Below are 24,838 nucleotides of genomic sequence, written 5' to 3' on the forward strand. Positions count from 1 at the left end.
AGTAGGGGTGACCACACAGAAAAGGTAGATTTACTACAGTGATTATTCACTGGAATTGAAAAGACACAACTGCATGAAGAGCAGTAAGCAGGCAAAGGGCCATTGCATCAAATATTGTCTGCAAAACAAGTATGATCTACATCCTCACCTGTAAAAGATGCATGTACTAAGAAGTAATGATATTTTGTCATAACATCCTGGAGGAGCAGAGACTGTTGTGCCAAACCCTGGGACAAGAAACTGACTCTGGCATTCAGCTTTAAAACAAAAAGGAAATGTCTCCACAGATTCCAACAAGACAGACTAACTAACGCTCATTGGAAATTCTAGAGTGGGGGACATTGTCTCACAATATTAATAAGAAACACACCGACTTGAACCTACACCAGGCGTCGGTTTTTCAATGATGAAAAAGTTGCTTGAGGTAATTTGGCCATTGGCCAGCTCACAACAGTTATAATAGACACTACCAAAGTAAACAAAGAAATAATGCACAAGATGCCATGGTAGACCAAGGGCATGGTTAACGTTTGGCAGGTGCTCCTCTAGCTGGGTGACACAGGAGAGGATCCATCTCCACCTTCCCAGCAGAAGACAACTTGCCATATTTTAAGATTTCAGTTGACTTGACATAGATGCTGACATGACAGTACTATTTTAAATAAACTTAAAATGCTGGACAGATGCTTCTGGAAGTCATGGTGCCAGTGTGATTTTTCTTGCATTTCATAAACAACCCCTTTCCCAAGATTTTTTTCTCTGAAGAACAAAAATGAAATGACCCTGACACACAGGGCCATTAATTATTTTCCCTTGTAGGATCGGCCATAACTAGACAAGAGAAATCTGTTTCAGAATACATATGCAGGCACACTTTTGCTCTTGTATAGCCCTGGCACACTTTAGACAGCCAAGTGCTAACAAAGGCACCCTAGTGCGATGATTCGAGCGTGCCTGTTTTAAGGGCAGGATTGTTTTTGTTGAGGAAGGGATACTTTCCTACACATAAACAAGAAATCCTTAGAGGTGTATTCCTCTTTGTGTGTGTGCTGCAGAATGCACCAAATACAGAAAGAGGAATTAACACGGAGAAATAAAAATATTTCTTCTGGTTGCACCTTTCTTGGATAGGCGCACTATTTTGTCGCAAACCCAGGTTTACAGCCTTTAGTAACTGGGTTTGTGTTAAAATGCAGGGGGAAATGAAGACTCTGAGTTATGATTTATTTGTCTATTCATTTTCAATTTTCACTTTTGTTTTTTTTTACTATCCCATTGTTTACAGGCATTGGAGTGGGTGTGTTTGCAATGCATATAAACATACTATTGAAAAGCTACATCCCGTGTTATAAACCTGTTCAAAGATGATAGCTGTTTTTCAGTGGTGAGATTTACTCATTGAAGAGGTTTTTTGTTTTCATGGCACAATGGGTATGTAGCATTCGTTATTTTGTAAACTGTGATCAAGGCTTTTTGCAGAAATATGTTGGGTTGTTGATAGGCATACCTGTATGTAAACTACCGTAAACTTTATTTCATTACATACCCAGGAGAGTGCAAGTCTTTTAATAATGATGTGAAGAGGCTGGGATGCAATAATATGGGTCCTCACACCCTTTCGCACACCATAGCTGAGAGGGTTAAGGAGTAATTGTGAGGGCTTTTGGTATTTTGCATGTGGCAATCTTGGAATCATTTTATATGCATATTTTGTTTTGCTAATAAGTTTGGCACTGTTTGACAAATCTTCACAAAATTTTCCCAAAAAGTTCATCCACCTCCACTCCTTCATGGAAAGTTTAGGGTTGATCCATCAAGCAGCTGCTAAGAAAAAGGGGAGTGCCAAAACAGAATTTTCCCATGTAGTGTCATAGAGAAAATTAGTCAACAATACAGAAAAGGGGGCTGAACAGAATTACACCAAATTTGGTCAGAAAGCTTGATCTTTACCCGGAGTTATTCGGAGTAAATCAATTCAGTAGTTTTGGAGAAACTAAGGTTCCATAATTAGAGATATATTGACAGTTGAACCTCGCCAGTCCCTTGGGAGCCACACGGATGGGAAATTTAAAAAATTAAGTGTTGTGATTGCCAGAGCAGGCTTTTCCTATCGTGGTCATTTCATTTCCAGAGGACCAAGATTGGTCCAAAGGGGGGCAAACTATAAATGGTGGGCTACAACATCAGAAGAAATGTTGTGGTCTCAATTGCAGGACATCAGAGCTTAGTTCCTGTACACTGAAAATGTTTAAAAATACCACATAAGGGAGCCTGTAGGGGCTCTCTGACTTCCGGCCCTTGTGGGGTGTCCCAATTTTTGTGGTTTATGCGATCCATCTGACGGGATTCTTGAGGGACTCCAGAGGGACCAGGAAGATGAATTGCAAAAAAATAAATGTAAGGTGGGTGTCTGTGCGGTCTTCGCTCACATTTCATCTAACTAGATCATCCCTTTAACCCATATTACATAGAGGGGGTAGCCACTGTCTAGTTATAAGTGAGTAAGAGTTTTCACAGGAAGAATATTTTTTTGTTTTGCTATTAACTATTTCACGAATGTTCACCAAACTATCCAAAAAAAGTTTGGCCATTAAAAAGTCTCAGGGTGTTCCATAATGCATGGACCAAGAAAATGGGGGGGTCCTAAAACACTTTATACTCCATGCATTTTAGTAAAAATCAGACTACAATATAGAAAAAGCAACTGAACAAAATTACACCAAAGCATAATTTTTTGTGAGTTAGTTTAAATCTGTTCAGTAGTTTTTGTAAACTTAAGTTTCAAACTATATCGATGTATTGACAGTTGAACCCACGGGAGTCTTGTGGGGCCGCAAATTAAAAAACATAAAGCAATCTGAGAAGACAATTTTTTTCCCATCAGCATCTTTGTACCAAGGGAGCAAAACCTCCCACAAGAACTCACACTGTAATTGGCTGGCCGCAATTAAAACGAGAATGGTATAGCTGCCATTACATGGCCCTGTGTCTGCCCTTAAAACATAAATAAAGTTGAAGGTGGCAGGGTAAAGGTACCTTAACGCCCTGGACTTTGTGTAGAGGGGCTGCAGAGGAACTCCCGGAGGGTGAAATGTTAAAAAAACTTTTTGAGTTACCAGTGCAGCTCAAGTGTACTTCCACAGATGTCCCACTAGAGACAGCGCTACACTCTGTCTCCCATGGGATCTGGAAAATATTTTTTTTCAAAAGATGAACAAAGTAAGGTGGGGGTCCGTGGATGACTGCCCACTAGTAGGGGCTGACCGCCTATTGGGTGTTGGGCACAGGGCCTAGCCAAAGGCTGTGCTTGGAGGTGGTTTTGTGCTGGGGGTTGTTTGGCCACAAATTCATCATAATAAGATATTTCTTTAGGTTACATAAATATAACAAGTAAGTAGAACTTGTACTGCTGTGATTCACTGCTTATGCACTGCTTATGACTAGGGGTGGGCGTAGGTCGCATAATTCCGTGTAGTGTAATCACGCAAAATTCCCTAAAAATAGCATGAGATTAAGCATAATTACATGAGAATAGTAATTCTGCATTTAGCGCTATTTCTTAATGCAAAAATGCCCCTTCACATCTAAAATGGGTGCTTGAATGCATTTTGTGCTAAGAAATAGTGCTAAATGCAAAAGAACATGAATAGCAAATGTGAGCAAGCACGAGCAAGCAATCACGAGCGAGCAAGCACGAGCAGCCGCTCCCACTCGTTAAATGAGCCATTGGGTTATGATTTTCATCCAACTTACCCCCAGCATTTAGAGCTATTTTCTTATCACCAAGCCATGTGCCCAACCCTCCCTTTGCACCCAAGCAATAGGTAGTGGGGGGTTGAGAATCAAACCCATTGGCAGCAGGGGATGAGCGCAGCGCCTGTGTATCATTTTAAGTAAGGCAGACCTATTGACGTTGTCAAAGGATTAGAATTATCAAAGTAATAAAAGTGGACCTATTGGCTTTATGCGGAGATCAAGATCTCAACATATATAAAGCACATGTATTGTCTTTGTTAAAAAATGACCAATAATTACAATGAAATGTAAATTTCTCAATTCACAAAGTGCAATGTTTAATAAAAATGATTTTCATCTAAAAATGTAATAAAGTTTAATAGAAAAAACCTGAACACATCTTTGAGTCTTTTTTAACATTTCACAACCTGTAAAGTGCAGCCATAAAATAATTTTTTAACATTTTTAAAGTTGCAAACTGCAGCCAAAGAATCGCCTCAGAAGAGGCTCTGGACTCCAGTTGAAGAGCACTGAGCTCAGTTGAAGAGCATAGAGCTCCAGTTACGGCTGTTTTAAAAAAATGTGGTCGGCTCTCCTGGGGTCTTGGATTTAATGGCTCAAGAGATTTACAGGTTTTTTTATGTGGGGCTGCTTCACTCCTTGCAATCCACCGCAACATTAAAAGAAAATGCTTTGTGGTGCCTCTGCCATTCTAGGGACATCACCAAGCTCCCAAAAAAACTATTTAAAGAAAACTATGACTTATAAATGCTGCTCATTTATTCTTTGGATTTTTTTTTTACTCCATCCCCGGGGGCATATTCTTTTTTTATGGAAAAGGGCTTGCACAGCCCCCCTGCTCAAGCCAATACTGCCCCCCAGGGACCCCATGCCCTGTTGATTTAGGTGAGTGCCCCGTTGTCCACCCAGGGCACCAACAACACACAACATTGGGGCTGCAGGTGAAATGGGGGAGCAGGTGCAGTGGGAGAGTGTTTTCACAGGCATCAAGTGTGACACATTCACTTCACACTAGATGACCACACAACATAGACACTAAGGGCACCCACTATATGCGGGTGCAACTACAGGCCAATATCTCGACTCCCCTTTCTGGCCAAACTGATAGAGAAAGCCATGAACACCAAACTCTCTCTCTATATCCAGGAACACGATCAACTGGATTCCTCTCAGTTTGGCTTCAGAGGTCAACATAGTACGGAGACGGCTCTGATTACAGCCTCAGAGTATGTCAGAGCAACCTTAGACCAAGGTGGGAATGCTGTCTTAATTTTACTTGATCTGTCGACAGCGTTCGACACCGTAAACCATCAATTGATGATCAACCGGCTGTTAGAGATAGGTGTAGGAGGTATTGCACTTAGCCTCCTCAGCTCTTTCCTCGCTGAAAGAACGCAGTTCGTGGAATGTAACAGTCACAGATCCACTCCATTCACCCTTCCCTGGGGGGTTCCACAAGGGTCTTCATTGAGCCCCACTCTTTTTAATCTGTACGTTACACCTCTGGCCTTATTAATCAAAGGCCTTGGCTTTCCGGTTGTCTCTTACCCTGACGACACCCAGATCGTGGTGTCAGTCACAGAAAACATCGACAATACAGCTAGCTGTTTCCACGACTGCATGCTGCAGATCGGGAAATGGATGTCCATCAATTGTTTGAAACTGAACTCCGACAAAACGGAGGAGCTATTGTTTGGCAATAATGCATTATTTTGGGGCCCCAGTTGGTGGCCTCAGGAAATGGGTCCAATATCCACTCCCATAACAAAGGTGAAAAATCTAGGCATTCAGTTTCATGGAAAACTTTTTTTTGTGGGACATGCTAATGCTATTACCTCATCCTGTTTTTCCATCTTCAAATCTCTCAGGAAGATCTTCCCTTGCATCCCTTTGAACCTGCGGAAAGTAGTGATTACCACAATAGTCTTTTCCAAAATTTACTATTGCAATGGGCTCTTCCTGATGGCCCACAAGAAAACTTTAGACAAAGTACAATTGGTCCAGAGCGCGGCAGCTAGGCTGCTGTTTAGGATCCCAAAATATCGGTCAGTATCCAAGTTTCTTCCATCACTTCACTGGCTCCCAGTTAAGAAAAGGGTTATGTTCAAATACTTATGCTTAGCCTTTAAAGCTCTCCACTGCAAAGGACCAGACTCCATTAGGCAACTCGTCCATCGCTATATCCCGACCAAAAACTTAAGATCGGCCCTCGCATGCAAAACTGGCCGTGCCCAAGTTCAGGAGGACCACCTCGGGAGGAAAGAGTTTTGCAGTCACCACTTCTAAAATCTGGAATACCATGCCACTTACCCTAAAAACCTCAAGTAATCTGCTCTTTTTTCGCAAAGCACAAAAAACCTGGCTTTTCAATAATTAGATCAAACTCGTCCCCGTTACTCGCCAGTTTCGCCACAATCTGCGGCCGCTACCCAATTTTCTCCCCTCATGAAGCTTCAGCGTCTAGACACCCGCGGGTATTAGTGTGCCTTTAGAAATCCTATTTTAATTTCATTTTCATTGATCTAGGTACGGGGCTGATGTATTTACAAGCCTATATGGCCTGCCGGCTTGTCCGATGGGCAGCAGTTGTTTTTAATGTATCTCTGCTTCTTCTTTTACAGATACGGAGTGTCATTAAGTAACCGTATGTATTTTGTGTATACACATTAGGTGTGCACTTCACTGTATCCTCATTATAGGATATATTAGGAGTGGTACACACGGGGATGGAACCTGTGTAGTCCTGATGAAGAGCTTGTAGGGGACAGCTCGAAACATGTTGAGAGACGCAATACTAGGGGAACCAAACTCATTAAGGTCAAGTCTCTCCCTGGTATTAACCCCTGATTTTAACCATTCCAGCTAGGGGCAAAAAATAAAGTAGCTCGCTAGTTAGGTATTTTTAAGATTTACTTTCCTTTCATTCCACAGTACTGCACCTCACATAGTCCATAACTAAAGTGCTCCTACGTAGTTCGCACGCCCCAATCCGTAGAGGATTAAGAGGAACCCCAATGAGGAAGCATGCCACCTAGGGGAAACCCTGGTGGGTGAGTGGTCTCTAGAAAAAGAGTCTTTTTTCTAGTAAGGTGATTGCAACGAACTTTCGTTGAATCCTAGTTCCCCCATAGGTTAGTTTTTTTTCTTCGATATACTCGAATTTTGTGTAACTGTATACAGTAAGGAGGGTAAACCTAGCCTTAACCTCTACCTCCCCCAGTTTTTGGGTTGTTGTGCAAGTACATGAACATGTATATGTAACATATAGAGATAAATATTTAATTTTATGAAAAATATCTACATATATCCTTAGCTACTACAAGTATATGGTGTGGTTGGCAATTTCAGAACCATCTTCTGCTGCACAATATCCTTTTGATGAGAATACTCAAAGCGTCAAATATAGGAGGGCAGATTTATAAGCTGAGGTCAGGCATGTTTCATTGAAAGATGTTTATTTGGCTGCAAAATGGCCTAACCCTCATACTTTTATTCATTATTATCGTTTATGGATGTGAGATGACTCGTCGACATCCTTTGGAGAAGGGGTTCTGTCGGCAGTGCAATTATAATTTATTCTGTGAATGAAGACATTTAGCATCTGTTCTGGTGTTACCTGGTATTATTGGTATTTGGGCTGCTTGTTATTTCCTCAGAAAGTGAGGAATGTGATGATGAAGGGGGGTGAGTAGGTAATATCTAAATTACTTCCAGGCGATCTTCTTTAGTCTGAGCCACAACCTCCCTTGTCATTGTTTTGAGTTACTTCCCACCCTTCCTTTTTGGAATTCATTGCTTCTAATGATACAGAAAGTAACTTCAATACAAAGAAAAAGTTTATTTTTATGTATATTGTATGTGCAAGTGCAGCTACAAATATCTGTCTTGGGTAGCAGAGATGCTCAATCAGTGAAGAGTGAGACAAGGGAAGCTGAGACTCCGAGTAATGAAGATCATTGGCAAGTAATATAGACTTGTAAAAAAGCTAGTAAGCAAAGTGCACTGAAACTATATCTAGGCTGTCAGTGCTACCATTTTGTCTTTTGGTAGCCTTGTCTAAAGTTTTTCTTTTTTTGATGTTCGCTTTGTAATGTGCACACATGTATCTCCCTGACTAATGCTCAATTCATTGCGAACCTAAAACCTGTTTTTTTTACTTTGAACCTGACCCTATATTCCAGTTTTCCCCTCATCTCCTCCTTTGTGTTATAAGGTATGTCACTGAATTTCAGCTTTCCATTTGAATCAGATTTCATTCAGGCTTTCAAACTTGGGTCATATTGCACTTAGATGTTAAACCTGCATTTATGAGTGTAAATAAATCATGGTTTGTATTACCACAAGCCAGTACTAACTTAAATCATTATGATCTCACTTGCAACCAGTGAACACCCCCCAACCCATTATATATTTACTTATTCTGGTAGACGTGGCCACTTCTCCCTCATCCATTCAGCTTAATCTCACAAAACAAGAAGTGATATAACCATTGCAACACGTGCATGATGGCTGACATTAGATGGAAATGTTGACTCTTTAAAGGTTTTTGGAAATGACAGGTGTTTTGAAGGGACAATGGCTGTACATCTCACAAAGAAACACTTAACACAATAATCAGGAATGAAAAAAAGCAGTTTGAGAGTCAGGTTTGCTGCCTTTTACTTTCTCTATTAATCTTTCTACTCTAGACATATTAATTGTAAATTATATTATTCTAATGCTGCCTTCTGGATTACTTCATGGAATATTAAAGGGTTTGGTAACCCTATTAAGAAGCAGGGGGTGCTATCACATCTAGCCAAACTCAAAACCGATGTTGCATTGCTTCAAGAGTCACACCTTTCTGATTTATAGGTTGCCAAACTAAAAAGATGTTGTGTAGGACCTGTGTTTGTATCTTCTGCATTAGGGAAGAAAAATGGAGTAGTAGTAATTCTATGTCACAAAAAATTACATATTACAGTTTTTAGCCAAGAATGTGATTTGAAAGGTCGATGGATTATTGTTAAACTTTTTGTTGATAACCTATCCCTGAGTAATTTTAATGTGCATGGTCCAGTCTCTGTTGATAATACCATCTAGACTACAATTTCGGATAAATATATTCACTATAATGATGATTATCTCCTATTTGGTGGTGACTGCAATCAAATGTATGATACTATTCTGGATAGGAACTCAACAGTCAAATTTGTATACAATAAGATGCATTCACAATTTAAATCTACCATTCAACGTAAATTGTTGGTTGACATATGGAGATAACGTCATCCAGATCTCCAGGAGTATACATTCTATTCACCACCTCACCATTCTCAATCACGAATAGACTTCCTTTTTCTTAGTAAATATCTAGCCCAACATGCCCTTCACTCAGATATAGGATTGATTTTGATATCAAATTATGCACCAGTGTACACAGATCTTGATCTCATACCCTTCTCTCCACACTCAGTTAGATAGAACTTCAGTAATTCATTACTTTTAGAGTCTAAATTTACATCCAAATTTGAAACCTTTGCTACTAATTTTTTTTTATTTTAACACTACACCTGATTTCTCTTTTGCAATGATTTGGGATGTTTTTAATGTATTGTCAAGAGGTTTCATAATAGATTTTGTCTCCCCAAAAAAAAGTTTATGGAAGCTCAGTCAAACCAGTTACTTGACAAGATACAAAAATTGTAATATAATTATTATCACTCTAAGAATGAGACTTCATTGCAACACCTTATTGATGCCAAACTTGCTTTTAATAGATTAACCACTAATGCTGCTTCCTCTTATCTATTGAAAAGGGGAAACTGCCTTTACAATTCGGCTGTTTCCATGCATATCCTTAACTACGCATGTATTGCAACTCATGCACCATTACCAAGCATAGCCTTTACCACGCATGCCTTTACAACAAATTACTTTGTAAAGGTATGTGTGGCAAAGGTATATGTGTGGTAAGGGTGTGCACTGCTACCATGCAGGGAAGGGGTAGTTTTTAGAAGGGCTGTGGGCTGGGGGCGCTTCTGGGGCTCAGGGGAGGGGTAGTTTTTAGAAGGGCTGGGAGGTCGCACAGAGGTCCATTTCTAGCTTTCAGGGCAGGGGAGGGGTATTTGTTAGAAGGGTTCGAGGCCATGGGTGGTCGTGCAGGGTTACAGGGCAGGAGAGGGGTATTTTTTTTTTTTTAAAAGGAATGGTGCAGCAGGGGGTGGGGGCGTAAGGGACTGGTTTTGGGACTTGAGGCAGGGGTCAGGGAAAACCTTTACCACAAAAATGATCCTTAACATGCATGCTTTTGCAACGAAATTCATTGTAAAGCATGGTAAAGGCATATTAATGGTAAAGATTATGTGTGATAATGGAATTTGCGTCAAATGCATGCATTGTAAAGGCATGCGTTGCAATGGAATGCATTGTAACATCATACAACCATTGAAAAGCAGTGCACGATACTATGGGGGTCAAAATAAAATGTGGCAATTGCTTACAGATTATTTGAAAATCAGAAGACACAGGACTAGAATAGAATCCCTATGGGATAATGCAGGGACTACTCTTTTTAGAGATAAAGATATTTTAAGAGAATTCATTTTTTACACCAATCTATGTTTCCAGAATCACGGCCACAACTGTTAGATTTGTCCAGTTATTTTCAATCTTTTGGTTCCCCTCCTTCACAACATATTGATTTTGATTCACTGGGGACAGATATTTCACTTTCAGAAATGACTCATGCTGTCTCCGTATTGCTCAGAGGCAAAGCTCATGGGCCTGATGGTTTTAATATTGAATTTTACCACTTGTAAAGCTTCTCCTTCCTAACCATTTTCTTTTGTTTAACTCTTTCATCAATAATCATGCATCACAAGACTCCTTTCCGGATGCCATTATTTGCTTAATCTCAAAGGACAACAAAGATCATTCACAGTGCAAGTACTATCTACCAATTTCGCTAGTCAACACTGACTATAAAATATTCACAAAACATTTGGCATATGTATCGACCCTATTTTGCCCACCTTTATAGGCCCTGAGCATGCTCGAGTCAAGGTCAAGCCTTTTTTAACATCCTGAGTAAGGCCGCTACACTAGGCCATCCTACCGCTGATATTGCATTAGATGAAGAAAAAGCTTTTGATAAGATCGGGCGGGATTGTATGTTTAAGGAGCTAAAATGGATTGGTTTTCAACCTAAATTAATTGCGCTAATGTGTCTGCTATACACTGGCACTAACACAACAATTTATGTTAATTGTATACATTCAGATGACTTCCCCTTTTTCAGAGGGGTATGAGAAAATGCATGCATATCTGGTTTTCTAATTGGGTCGCTACAAATGAGACTTTATTCTGCACTGATGACATTCTCTTTTATTGTTCTATCCCTACCATTTTTCTTCCTCCTTTTTTCCAATGAGTTACCACTTTTTCCCAGCCGTCAAGATACCACATCAATAAGTGCGAGGTTTTACCCTTATATGTCTTGTGTTTTAAGCAACTTTTTGAAAACACGGGTTTCAATTGGCAACCCTCCAAAATAAAATATTTGAAGCTGTATTTCTCACATACTATATCAAAGACACTTTAAAATAAAACTTTGATCATATTGTCAAGACACTACAGGATACTATTACTCTTTGGCACCCACTTTTTCTCTCTTGATGGGGTAGGATCGACTCTATCAAGATGATGCTCACACCTGTGATACTATACACTATTTCCATGATCCCAGTTTATAGTCCTGATAAATATTTTAAGAAAAAGACTCTCTTTTGTCGAAATTCCTTTGGAAAAGTAAGTCTCTTTGTATAGCTTTTTCTTTGAAACAAGCTTCTCGATGGCTTTCTCCAGGCTGCTCTCCATGTTCTCCTTTATGGCTGCAGCTAGAGCAATCTCTTATTTCTCCTTTTAATTTTATAGAAATTCTTGCTTTCACAAAAAAAATCTCACAATCACACACTCCGGTTATTTACCATTACTGCAAAATCTTGGGACTCCTTCTATCTTCAACATACCCTTCAGTTACTACTTTTCAACATCAACCGATTTGGCATAAAAGATTACTACGAGTTAGGAATCATTCTATATACTGGACATCCTGGAAAACCATAGGATTGTGTTGGTTGTCATAACTCTTCACCAATAAGCAACCTCTGTCCTTTCCTGATCTCCAAGCTAAATTTTCCCTGCCGACTACATCCCAAACACAATATGACCTTTTGTGTACATCTCTCAATCAATATATTTCTTCACTACCCCCAACATCTACCTCTACCCCCATAATGGTTACACTTTTTCCATTACCAAGCACTAACCCCTAGGCTTATATTATTTATAAGTCATTGCACATTGTCTCAGATAGAACCAAATCAAAGGCAGAGTTGGCTTGGGAAAAGTATTTTATGGAATGTTGGTCTACCGTCCTGTGGGACAAGTTATGGCTTAAGCTACAAAAAACTGCGTGAGCTGCAAACACTACAAAAACTCTTTATTTTGTTTATCACCATTTGTTGTTTATGCCAATGACTCTAAAATCCTTTTTTCCAGCTGCAAATTCATCTTGCTGGTCCTGCTCAAGCTCAGCTTCTGATTTAAAGCATATGTTTTTTGAGTGTCCTTCTATTCTTCAGTTTTGGAAACTGGTTTGGTGCCAAATCAACAAGATCTTTAAAACTGTTATCCTTTTTTCCTTTATTAATGTTTTTCTGGGAAGTTTGGCTCCTCACTGGTCATGCTTAACCTCTTGCGATAAGCTGATATATTTGCTGTTAGCTGTTGCTTTTCATTTACTAACTGGAATGCCATTTGTTTTTATTATAGGCTAGATACAAACCATAAATCTTTAATATCATTAGCCATAAAGAGGGATCTTTCATGGCTTCCACTAACTAAATATTTATCCTCATCACCTGCTAATTCTCATTTGTGCAGTATTGCTACAAATTTCTTCCTTCCCCTTGCTCCCCCCTCATATTCCCTTTACATTTTCATAGTTCCATACAACTTAGACTGCGTATTTATGCATATTTATATTTATCTTTAATCATTTTTGCTTATACATATTGTTTTTCATGACTGTTCTTGTGGTTCTATTTCTTGCTCTGATAATCAATTTAATTTATCAAACTGATGTGGCTTGCAATTTTCAATAAACTCATACTTAAAACAAATGGTTTGCTGTCTTCATAGTCTACCATGTCAAATGTTAGTAAAAATATAGGTATAACATTATTCATTCACCACACCAACTGTCCTAATCCAGCCTCTGCACCTAAGGGCCTAATTCACAAAGAGCTTCTGCACTTGTGGTGGAAGCCCCGCAATCATGGGGGAGACTTTGCACTCATGTCGAAATCTCTGGAATGAGATTTGCCATTGAGGAGATTCTGTCCCAAGTGCAAAGACTCCCCCACAACGGCGGGGTCTCCGCCAGAAGAGCTGTGGCCCTTTGTGAATCAGGTCCTTAGTGTTTTGCACCTTTTTCATGAGTCATAACAATTCTACCACCATCAACCTCAAATAGGAATTAGTAAGAAATGGTGAATGGAATGTCAGCTCTCCAGACAAAATAGTATTTTGCTTGCAGGAGTGATCCTTATATAGTGAAGATTGAATTTTCTGACTTTTCTGTCATAATTGGCAAAACCAGCAGAGGGCACCCTAAGACATGGACCTTGTCTTAGGGAAGTTGTGACCCTGAGTGCTTGTAGTATTCTCCACGACACTCATGCCTTACTCAATGACAAGGCTAGTGCATTCACCTGATTGAAACAACTGCACTGTGCTACCCATTACAGAAGTAATCTGCCCTCATATGGGATCACTACCCCACTGTTTGCTTTCCCAAACATAATTAAGTGATGGATTAACTGACAGTCCTTCCACAACTCCCTCTACACCTGCTTAAGCTATCTCCCCGCAAATGCAGAAGTGCAATGAGCCTTTAGTTGTTTTGCAATAATAGTGAAAGCATTGCCCACAGGGCCCTTGGGATTTTTGTCTGTAGTCATCCACAGCTTGTCTTCCTTGTCCCCCTTAAATCCTCACCAACTGAAAAACATTTACAGAATGTGCCCTCCTCGTTACTTTTCAGTTCTTTTAAGAGAAATTCTCTGCTTCTCTTCAGGCTTTTTGTAAGTCACCACCTGCATACCAGGCAAGACCAAAAGATACACATGGTGACCAGATCAGAATAGAAGCTGCCTGTAAACCATGACTAATATGAACCACTGGCCCTTTAGTAGCCGGAACTCAGCTGAGCTGTCTGTGATCTCTGCATCATGTCTTTGTAGATTGAACCCAGGTGTGTGACATGCTCTCGGAAAATCGCAGGTGGACTCACAATTCATCTTCTTCCTTCCACGCATATTGGGATGTGAACTATTTGGCTTGAATGCTGTGATGACTGAAACTCTAATGGTAAGGGCACAACCAACACTCATGGCAGCATTTTCGCAAATCCCTGTCATTGCATACCGAGAACGACAGGATGGGAATTGAAAGAAGAACGTTCAGCTACTCTCTTTAAAGAGACACTTCACACAAAATGCCTGCCATTTTGTCAAGTGTTAACCTTGTAAAATGCAAGGGCCTAAAGACACTTCCCTTAAAGCCGGGCTATTGCTATTGCTCACCAGATAAGCTAGGTTTGTCAAACCTAGCTTATCTGGTGAGCAAAACGGCACAGATTGATGCCAATTTCTCGGAAACCAATCTGCTACCTTATCTTGCTAATGAGAGATAGTATATTTTCAAATGTATGTTATAGCAACATAGGGTCTGTATGTTGTTTTTGACTACAAAATACGTTTGTAAATATCTGTGCAGAATAATATATCACCAAAAAACTGCAGCCATCTAACTCATAAGCCAATTGAAATGGTAAAGTTCAAAAATTAAAACTGTGAATGCGAACCACCTTAAATGATGGGATAAGGTTCCCACACTATGTCTCCGCCCCCATAGCTTCTTTGACTCCTGCAGCATCGGCAAGTGTAACCAGCATTGGTAAAGCCAATGGGTCTAACTCGTATTTTGATTTCTGACTAACGTTTAAAGAAAAGCCAGCTTAAGAGAAAAAAAACACACCAAAAACAACTGCTTTGCATGTACGGTGCATCTATGAGAGAAATAATTTAAAGCGTGATAATGGGATGTACAATTCAGATGTGAAAGAGATTATCATGCATTGCAATGTAATAATATACCAGCCAGACACTAGCAGGTCATGAGAGACAGAATACTCTTGTGGGTGGGAATAAAGCTCACTCTATGTATTTGAAAGAATATCATGTTGTCAAGCCAGACCTGAAAATTAATCACTTAGGGCCTGATTACGATCTTGGCGGATGGGATACTCTGTCAAAAATTTGTGACGCATATCCTGTCGCCATATTACAAGTTCCATAGGATATAATAGAATTCTAATTTGAAGACGGGTTAGCTGTCATGTTTGTGTCGATGTAACCATATCCGCCAAGATCGTAATCCTGCCCTAAGTTACAAAGTATACATTTATAAACCAGTGATGCATGTTGCTTCTGCTTTATTCTTTCTAATTTTAATTTTCCTTTCAATGCTTAGAGGCAATATTATTGCTTATTTTAAGTATCATCTCCACACAGTTATCACTGGCATCCCCCATAATAGTCACAAGATTTGTTTGACACTTGCACAGCTCCTTTTGAGAACGGTTTAACGGATGATGTTAATTTTTTGTTAATTTTTTTTATATGGAATTTTTTGTCCGTGCTCCCAGGGTGTCACTCCTCTGATGTGAGCGCCTCGAATGAATCCTAGTGTAGCAAACCCTAAGCATAGGGTGTGTCCCCTGGGCACTGGTTGAATAAATGAATGTTTTTCATTGTTGAATCGAATAAACAAATAATTGTAATTTTCAATAAAGTTACGCTGTTGTCAATTGTGTTGAACGTTCGTTTATTTCATCACGACGTTTTAGTTAATCTTTTTAAAGCGAAGATGCGGTGATTAACAAATTCTACGTGTCTCACATATCCCAATGCATTTCGGCTTAGAAATATAGCCTTCGTCAGGGGTTTGTCTAAAACAAAATGAACAAAATAAACAAATTGTATCCCTTATGCAGTATGTTTAAAGAACAAAAAACAATCTATTTACATTTTCGTGGTCTGACTAAGTATGCGAGGTACATAACATAAGTTTGTGGCTCTTCCTGTTTGTTGTGAATCTCTAGCGTGTTCCGGTGTTTGGTTGTGTGAATTATAAGTCTGTTCCGGTGCTTCATGATTATGTAAATTGTACGGGTGCCCTTATGTTCGTCGGTTGGTATTCATGAGACAGATACAATTATGTGTATGCTGATTAATGAATGCGCCCGGTTCACTAAATATTTCGTGATAAATTCTTACTAGTGAGTCTACGTGATGCGGTTCAAATGGGTTCCGTAAACGTGTGTCGGTAGCCAAACACTCTCCTTCGTTGTCCGTGGCTGAATTGGAGATTCCATGTGGATGATGTCAGTACGTCTGTAGGCGTATAGTTAAATGTGCTAGAGGTGTAAAGATCGAAATGAGACTGTGAAAGTGACGGCGGGTGATGTGAGTTGACTGGAGCGGAGGTTTCTGGATCTAGTAGTGCGTGTGTTTCAATGTAATCAGATAAACAACTTGATTTCATACCACAAACTATGTACAAAAACCATATAGTGCTTGATACATACAGGTTGTTAATAGTAGTTAAAAATACTGCTAAATAATATTTTCCCAGATAATTTAAAGTAGGCTATCTAAGTCAGAGATAACATGTAAATTCCATACGATCATTCTTCCCATGAGGTTTCATGGAATTTAGTAGACGAATCCAATAATTTTCTCGTTTTAATAATGTTTTGTGGTTGTCTCTTTCTTCAGTTTTGTTAACCGTTTCTAGAACCATGAATTTGAGTTGGCTTATGTTGTGGCCACTTTCTTGGAAATGGTTAGCTACTGTAGATTTCGCATTGTTTGTTCTGATGTTGCTTTTATGTTCGTTCAAGCGAATTTTTCTTTTTCTTTCTGTTTGTCCTACATATATCTTCCCGCATGGGCATTTTAAGGCATATATAGTGTTTGTAGTATCACATGTGGCTGTTACTTTCAGTTTGATGGTGTGACCTCTCATGGGATGAGTTATTTGTGGTCCTGGTATAATGTTGTTACAATTATTGCAATTTCTGCACGCGATGGTACCTTTGTGTTGAACAAGTTGATTTAGTTGGGTGGGGTTCTTTATTATTTCTCCCAAATTTTTTGCTCTGGTATATGCGAATATTGGTTCATTTTCAAAAATTTGGTGAAAATCTGGTTCTAGTCGGAGTATAGGCCAGTGTTTTTTGATGGTATCCTTAAATCGTTTGCTCATTGTTGAGTATTTTGACACCACGGTCATGCGATCTTGTTGAGTCCTGGTTCTTGGTAATAATGCCATCTTTCTACTGATTTTGTCGTTTCTCTCCTCTGCTTGATGAAGGATATTTTCAGGATATCCTCTACTTTTGAATCGGTGTAGCATTTCTTTGGTACGTATTGTTATGTTGTCTGGTTCTGATACAATTCGTTTGACTCTGAGGATTTGTGTGAATGGTAGGTGGTTTTTTAGAGCATTGAGGTGTTCAAAATTGCAATTTTGAACAGACACACATATTAACCAATCCGGAATGGCATAATCATCTGAAAATGTTTGTACGTTTCATAGATGATATTTTCATCTTATGGCAGGGAACAACAACAACTCTTACCAATTTATTGGAACAACTCAATACCATCGATCAAAGATTACAATTCACCTTTGAGATTCAACATCACAAAATAAACTTCTTGGATGTCACGATCATACAAACAGACAAAGGTTTTCAAACAGACCTCTACAGAAAAATCACTGACAAAAATAATACTTTGGCATACAATAGCTTCCACCTCAATGCTCTAAAAAACCACCTACCATTCACACAAATCCTCAGAGTCAAACGAATTGTATCAGAACCAGACAACATAACAATACGTACCAAAGAAATGCTACACCGATTCAAAAGTAGAGGATATCCTGAAAATATCCTTCATCAAGCAGAGGAGAGAAACGACAAAATCAGTAGAAAGATGGCATTATTACCAAGAACCAGGACTCAACAAGATCGCATGACCGTGGTGTCAAAATACTCAACAATGAGCAAAAGATTTAAGGATACCATCAAAAAACACTGGCCTATACTCCGACTAGAACCAGATTTTCACCAAATTTTTGAAAATGAACCAATATTCGCATATACCAGAGCAAAAAATTTGGGAGAAATAATAAAGAACCCCACCCAACTAAATCAACTTGTTCAACACAAAGGTACCATCGCGTGCAGAAATTGCAATAATTGTAACAACATTATACCAGGACCACAAATAACTCATCCCATGAGAGGTCACACCATCAAACTGAAAGTAACAGCCACATGTGATACTACAAACCCTATATATGCCTTAAAATGCCCATGCGGGAAGATATATGTAGGACAAACAGAAAGAAAAAGAAAAATTCGCTTGAACGAACATAAAAGCAACATCAGAACAAACAATGCGAAATCTCCAGTAGCTAACCATTTCCAAGAAAGTGGCCACAACATAAGCCAACTCAAATTCATGGTTCTAGAAACGGTTAACAAAACTGAAGAAAGAGACAACCACAAAACATTATTAAAACGAGAAAATTATTGGATTCGTCTACTAAATTCCATGAAACCTCATGGGATGAATGATCGTATGGAATTTACATGTTATCTCTGACTTAGATTGCCTACTTGAAATTATCTGTGAAAATATTATTTAGCAGTATTTTTAACTACTATTAACAACCTATATGTATCAAGCACTATATGGTTTTTGTACATAGTTTGTGGTATGAAATCAAGTTGTTTATCTGATTACATTGAAACACATGCACTACTAGATCCAGAAACCTCCGCTCCAGTCAACTCACATCACCCGCCGTCACTTTCACAGTCTCATTTCGATCTTTACACCTCTAGCACATTTAACTATACGCCTACAGACGTACTGACATCATCCACATGGAATCTCCAATTCAGCCACGGACAACGAAGGAGAGTGTTTGGCTACCGACACACATTTACGGAACCCATTTGAACCGCATCACGTAGACTCACTAGTAAGTATTTATCACGAAATATTTAGTGAACCGGGCGCATTCATTAATCAGCATACACATAATTGTATCTGTTTCATGAATACCAACCGACGAACATAAGGGCACCCGTACAATTTACATAATCATGAAGCACCAGAACAGACTTATAATTCACACAACCAAACACCGGAACATGCTAGAGATTCACAACAAACAGGAAGAGCCACAAACTTATGTTATGTACCTCGCATACTTAGTCAGACCACGAAAATGTAAATAGATTGTTTTTTGTTCTTTAAACATACTGCATAAGGGATACAATTTGTTTATTTTGTTCATTTTGTTTTAGACAAACCCCTGACGAAGGCTATATTTCTAAGCCGAAATGCATTGGGATATGTGAGACACGTAGAACTTGTTAATCACCGCATCTTCGCTTTAAAAAGATTAACTAAAACGTTGTGATGAAATAAACGAACGTTCAACCCAATTGACAACAGCGTAACTTTATTGAAAATTACAATTATTTGTTTATTCGATTCAACAATGAAAAACATTCATTTATTCAACCAGTGCCCAGGGGACACACCCTATGCTTAGGGTTTGCTACACTAGGATCCCCCATAATAGCACAGCAGCCTTTGCAGTGTCTGACTGAAACAAATACACACATCATTCTATTAGATGCATGTTACTCTGAAATGATTTTCGGTAAAGGTCAAGAATTTTGGGAATGTGCTGATATGGCTGGGGTTATACTGTTATTCATATCACATTACACTAGGCAAGCTAGCATATTTTCATAACTGGTTAGTTACCTAACCTCTGCACCTCTGGCATAAGCATACCATCTCATATTTAAGATTAATTATCACTCTCTATGGAATGCTGAGGTTGCATGAGTCAATCAGGAAGCTAAGAGCATGGGTATTAACTAACAACTGTTACTTGCCAGTTTGTTATTAACGAATCTGTAAATGACAGATCTGAGAACCTAACCAATGGGAAGGGCTTCCGCTAAATGTGCGAAACAACACCCCGAATCTAAGAAGAGAAAATTCTCTTCTTGAGTCACCTCACTCACCAAGGGTTGCCCCTAGGTGACATGCTTCATCATTGGGGTCATCCCAGACAGCTACTGTCTGCGGCGTGCTGCAACTTGCGGAACTACGTAGGAGCACTTTTTTGTGAAAAAATGTGCAGTGCAGTGTTGGGGGAAGTGGTGATGGTGATGCTAAAAATACCTAGCTAGTGAGCGCTTAATTTATTCCTGCTCCTAGTTGGTATGGATAAAAAGGGGTTAATAGTAGGGAGGAAGTGTAACTGTTATGTGTATACTATCCCTCAGGGGCGTAACACAGGCCCCCACATCCCCCGCAGTGCAGGGGGGCCCCCAAGCACCAGGGGCCCCCCTCAGCACTGCACTTCGGCTGGAGAGCACCTGATGAAGTCCGGACGGGGCCCCTCCACGTACGGTGCAGGGGGGCCCCCTCAATTATCGTTACGCCACTGCTATCCCTAGTATTTGGTCCTACTATTAACCCCTTTTCATCCATTTCCAACTATGAGCAGGAAGAAATTAAGCACTCACTAGCTAGGTATTTTTAGCATCACCATCACCACTCCTCCCAACACTGCACTACACATTTTTTCTCAAAAAGAGAAGTATCTCTTCTAAGATTCGGGACATTGTTTCACACATTTAGCGGAAGCCCTTCCCTTTGGTTAGGTTCTCAGATCTGTCATTTACAGATTTGTTAATAACTATACACAGTCTGGAGGATGAACCAAACGTCTACCTCCACCTCAACCCATTTTTGTTTATAATACTTGCCAGCATTGAACAATTTAATTAAAAATACTCTTTTCAGGGTGAACAAGCTAAAATGATACATAAATAACTAAGTGAAATGTTAACTTTTTTTAAATAACGTTTTTAGAAAGGCTTATTCTGACTTTTTGTCATCCTATCCTCCCTCATTGCTAGGAGTTAGTCTTATCTTACACCCCTTCCATTGAAAGACACTGGCACTCTCTGTTGACTAACACCATAAATTATTTAGTTATCTAAAACACTTTTACTGCATTATATCGTCATGTGTGTGCCCCTAAAAGTTCAAGCTATGCCAGCTGGATAAATAAACTAAATGCCCACAGCTAGTGGAGGCAAGCACTTTTTAGTGAAAGCACACAACTTTTGTCCAATCAAAAAAACATGTACTCCTAGCTCCCAAAATTTAGGAGGAGACAAAGCCTCACACTAGTGTTGCTTACATAATTGTCTTGTGACAGATGTACTCTTATGCCAGACTATAAAAACTGCTATGAGACAGCCTGGGCTTATGTGGGTTTTTTACGTTCATTATCACTGGATGCTTTATATTGCTTTTTAGGTTGAAGCCACTGTCTGGTTTGCTAACAACTTCTTGTGGGCACTCAGAAGACTTCCCTGGGATGCGTTCCACCTATTGCTTACTATTGGCTTTGTGGTTTGTAACTTACATTTGCTTACTTTTTATCTGCTGGTTTTATTTGTTTTACACTCTCCAGCTTGGGTTTGTCCATCCAGCATTGTCTGTTTACTGTATCCTTCTGAGTGCTCATTTTCTGTAAACAGCCCTTTAAAGTTTGTTCTTATCTTGTTACATTTGATGTGCATTCAAAGTAAGAGGTAACATGTCAGGTTCTGTTTTCCAAGGGAGCTGAGTTTTCTCTCATTTCAAAGTGAGAGGATTCTTGTGACAATCTTGATGTGAAACAAAAGGCTTTTTCTCTAGCACACAGCAAAAAAATTAACTTTGCTCATATTTCAGAATATATCAGAATAAGGAAAATACAAATTACATTTCTATTTTTGTAATTCTGAAGTGTTGTGGAAACAAATATTTGAATGCGATCAAAATGCATTAAGTCACTTGTTGATGACTTTCCCACACATTATCCCACAAAGTAAAACTGTATATCTGTGCAAATGTACTGGTCATTTCAATTGAAAATGTGTTTTCTGTAATGACAGTGTGCTACCACACCATGTATACTCTGGACTATGCAACTCCACTCTACAGCATCTTATTGCACTCCACTCTACACTAAGTCATTCTATTCTACAACACTCCACTCCAGTCTACGACATGCCACCCCACTCTACAACATTCCACGTCACTCCACTCCATGCCATGCCACTGCACTCTACAACATACCACTCCACTCTAGACACTTTACCACATGACCCTCCGTTCTGTGTCACTGCCTGCCACACCACTCTACTCTACTCTAAGCCTCTCCACTTGATGCCCGGCCACTCCACACTACTTACCCCACTCCACTTCAATCTACCCCACTCCACTCCAATCTACCCCAATCTACTGCACTCCACTTCACTCCAGCCCACCCCAATCTACCCCACTTCACGCCAACCTACCCCACTCCACTCTACTCTACTCCAACCTACCCACTCCACACATTCTGTCCCAATCTACCACAGTCCATTCCAATCTACCTTGCTTAACTGTACTCCACTCTACTCCACTTCACTCCACTCTACTCCAGTCTACACCGCTCCACTCCAATCTACCCCACTCCACTCTAATTTGCCCTACTCCACCTGAGTCCACCCAGCTACAGCCCACTCTAACCCACTCCATTCCAATCTGCACCACTCCACTCAATGCCAATCTACCACACTCCACTCCAATCTACCCCAATCTACTCTGATCTACTGCATTCTAATCCACCCTACTCCAATTTACCCCACTTCAATCTACCCCGCTTCCACTCTACACCAACCTGCCCCACTGCAATCCATCCAATCTACTCCACTTCACTCAATCACTCAACTCCACTCTCCCACAATCTACCACACTCCAATCCAATCCCCACTCAAAACTACCCCACTCCAATTTACTCCACTACAATCTACCCCATCTACCCCACTACACTCCAATCTATCCAACTCCACTCCAACCTAACCTACTCTATCCCAATCTAACCCACTCCACTCCAACACAGGAAATATCCTTTCGAACGAAGCCAGAATCACACTGTGTCAACACAGCACCGGCAATTGAATGAACGTGGCATTAGCACACATTTGTTCAGCACACAAGTCATGATAATGACTTGCTTTTGGGGGGGGCGTATTGGTGGAATGGTGTTGGAGTGAAAGTCCAACACCTTTCGTACTGTTGTGCAGACTGGAGTTGTAATAGTAAATTCAACTATTCCAACATCCAGCACCCCCCTAAGGTAAATCCTTAAAACGACCTGCGTGCTGAACAAATGCGCCCTAAAGATGCGTTCGTACAAAAGACAGCAATCGCAACGCATATGTCCTAAATGCATGCATCCTAAATGCATGCTGAATACCGTCATACATTCCTCCAAAGCACCCCACTCCAATCTACTGCACCAACTCAACCCCACCTCAATCTAATCTTCTCCAATCTACCCCACCCCGCTCTACCCCAATCTAACTCATTCTACCTCAATCTAACCCACTTCACTTCTCTCCCACCTACCGCACTCCACTCTACTCCAATCTACCACACTCCACTCCATTCTACCCTGCTCCACTTCACTCTGCCCCAATATACCCCACTCCACACCAATCTACCCCACTCCAATCTACCCCATTCTATGCCACTCCACTATACCCCAATCTACCCTAATCCACACCATTCCAATCTACCCCACCCCACTCGAATATACCCAAATCTACTCCCCCAAATCTATCCCAATCTACCCCAGTGAACTCCAATATACCCCAATCCACTCCAGTCTGATCCAGTCTGTCCAATCTACCCCTCTTTACTACAATCTACCTCAATCTATTCCACTCCACTCCAATCTACCTCACTCCATTCTAATCTATCCTAACCCATTCTAACCCACTCCATTCCAATTCACCCCACTCCACTCCAATCTACCCAATCTCCCCACTTCAATCTACCCCACCCCACTCAACTCCAATTTACCCCAGTCTACTGCACTCCACTGCACTACACCCCAATCTACCCCACTTCACCCCACTCTACCCCACTTCACTCTAATCTACACCACCCTACTCCAATCTACCTCACTCCACTCTACACCTCTTCAATCTACAAGAATCTACCCCACTCCATCCAATGTACTCCACTGTACCCCAATCTGCCAGTCAACCACCACTCCACTCTCCCACAATCCACCCCACTTCATTCCAATCTACCTCACTCCAATTTACTCTACTCCAATTAACCCTACTCCAATCTACTCCAATCTACCCCACTCCACTCCAAACTAACCTAACTCAATCCATTCCAATCCACCTCATTCCAATTGAATGCACCCCACTTCACCCCACCACAATCTAACCCACCACACTTCACTCCAATTTACCCAAGGTTACCGCACTGCACACTGTCACAGTCTACCCCACTTCACTCCATTCTACCCCACCCCACTCCACTCCACTCTACCCCAATCTACTCCACTCTACTGTAATCCACCCCATTCAACTCCAGTCCAATCTACCCCACCCCACTCAATTCTACCCCAATTTTCCCCACTTCACTCCAATCTATCACAATCCATTCAACTCCAATCCAGTCTAACCCAATCTACCCCACTCTACTCCAATGTACTCTATGCCAATCTATCCCTCTCAGTCCAATTTACCACACTCCAATCTACCCTACTCCAATTTATCTCAATCCAATCTGCCCCAGTCTACCCTACTACACTCTAATCGACCCCACTCCTCCAATCTAACCTAAACCACTCCACTTCAATCTAACCCACTCCACTCCAATTGACCATAATCCACCCCACCCCAATCTAACCCACTCTAATCTACTCCACCCCACTCCATTGCAATTTACTCAAATCTACCCTAATCCACTCCAATCTACCACAGGCTGCCCCACTCCACTCCACCCCAACCTACCCACTCCATTCTAAT

The sequence above is a fragment of the Triturus cristatus genome, chromosome 8 (assembly GCF_964204655.1).
Source record: "Triturus cristatus chromosome 8, aTriCri1.1, whole genome shotgun sequence".
Lineage (NCBI taxonomy): Eukaryota > Metazoa > Chordata > Amphibia > Caudata > Salamandridae > Triturus > Triturus cristatus.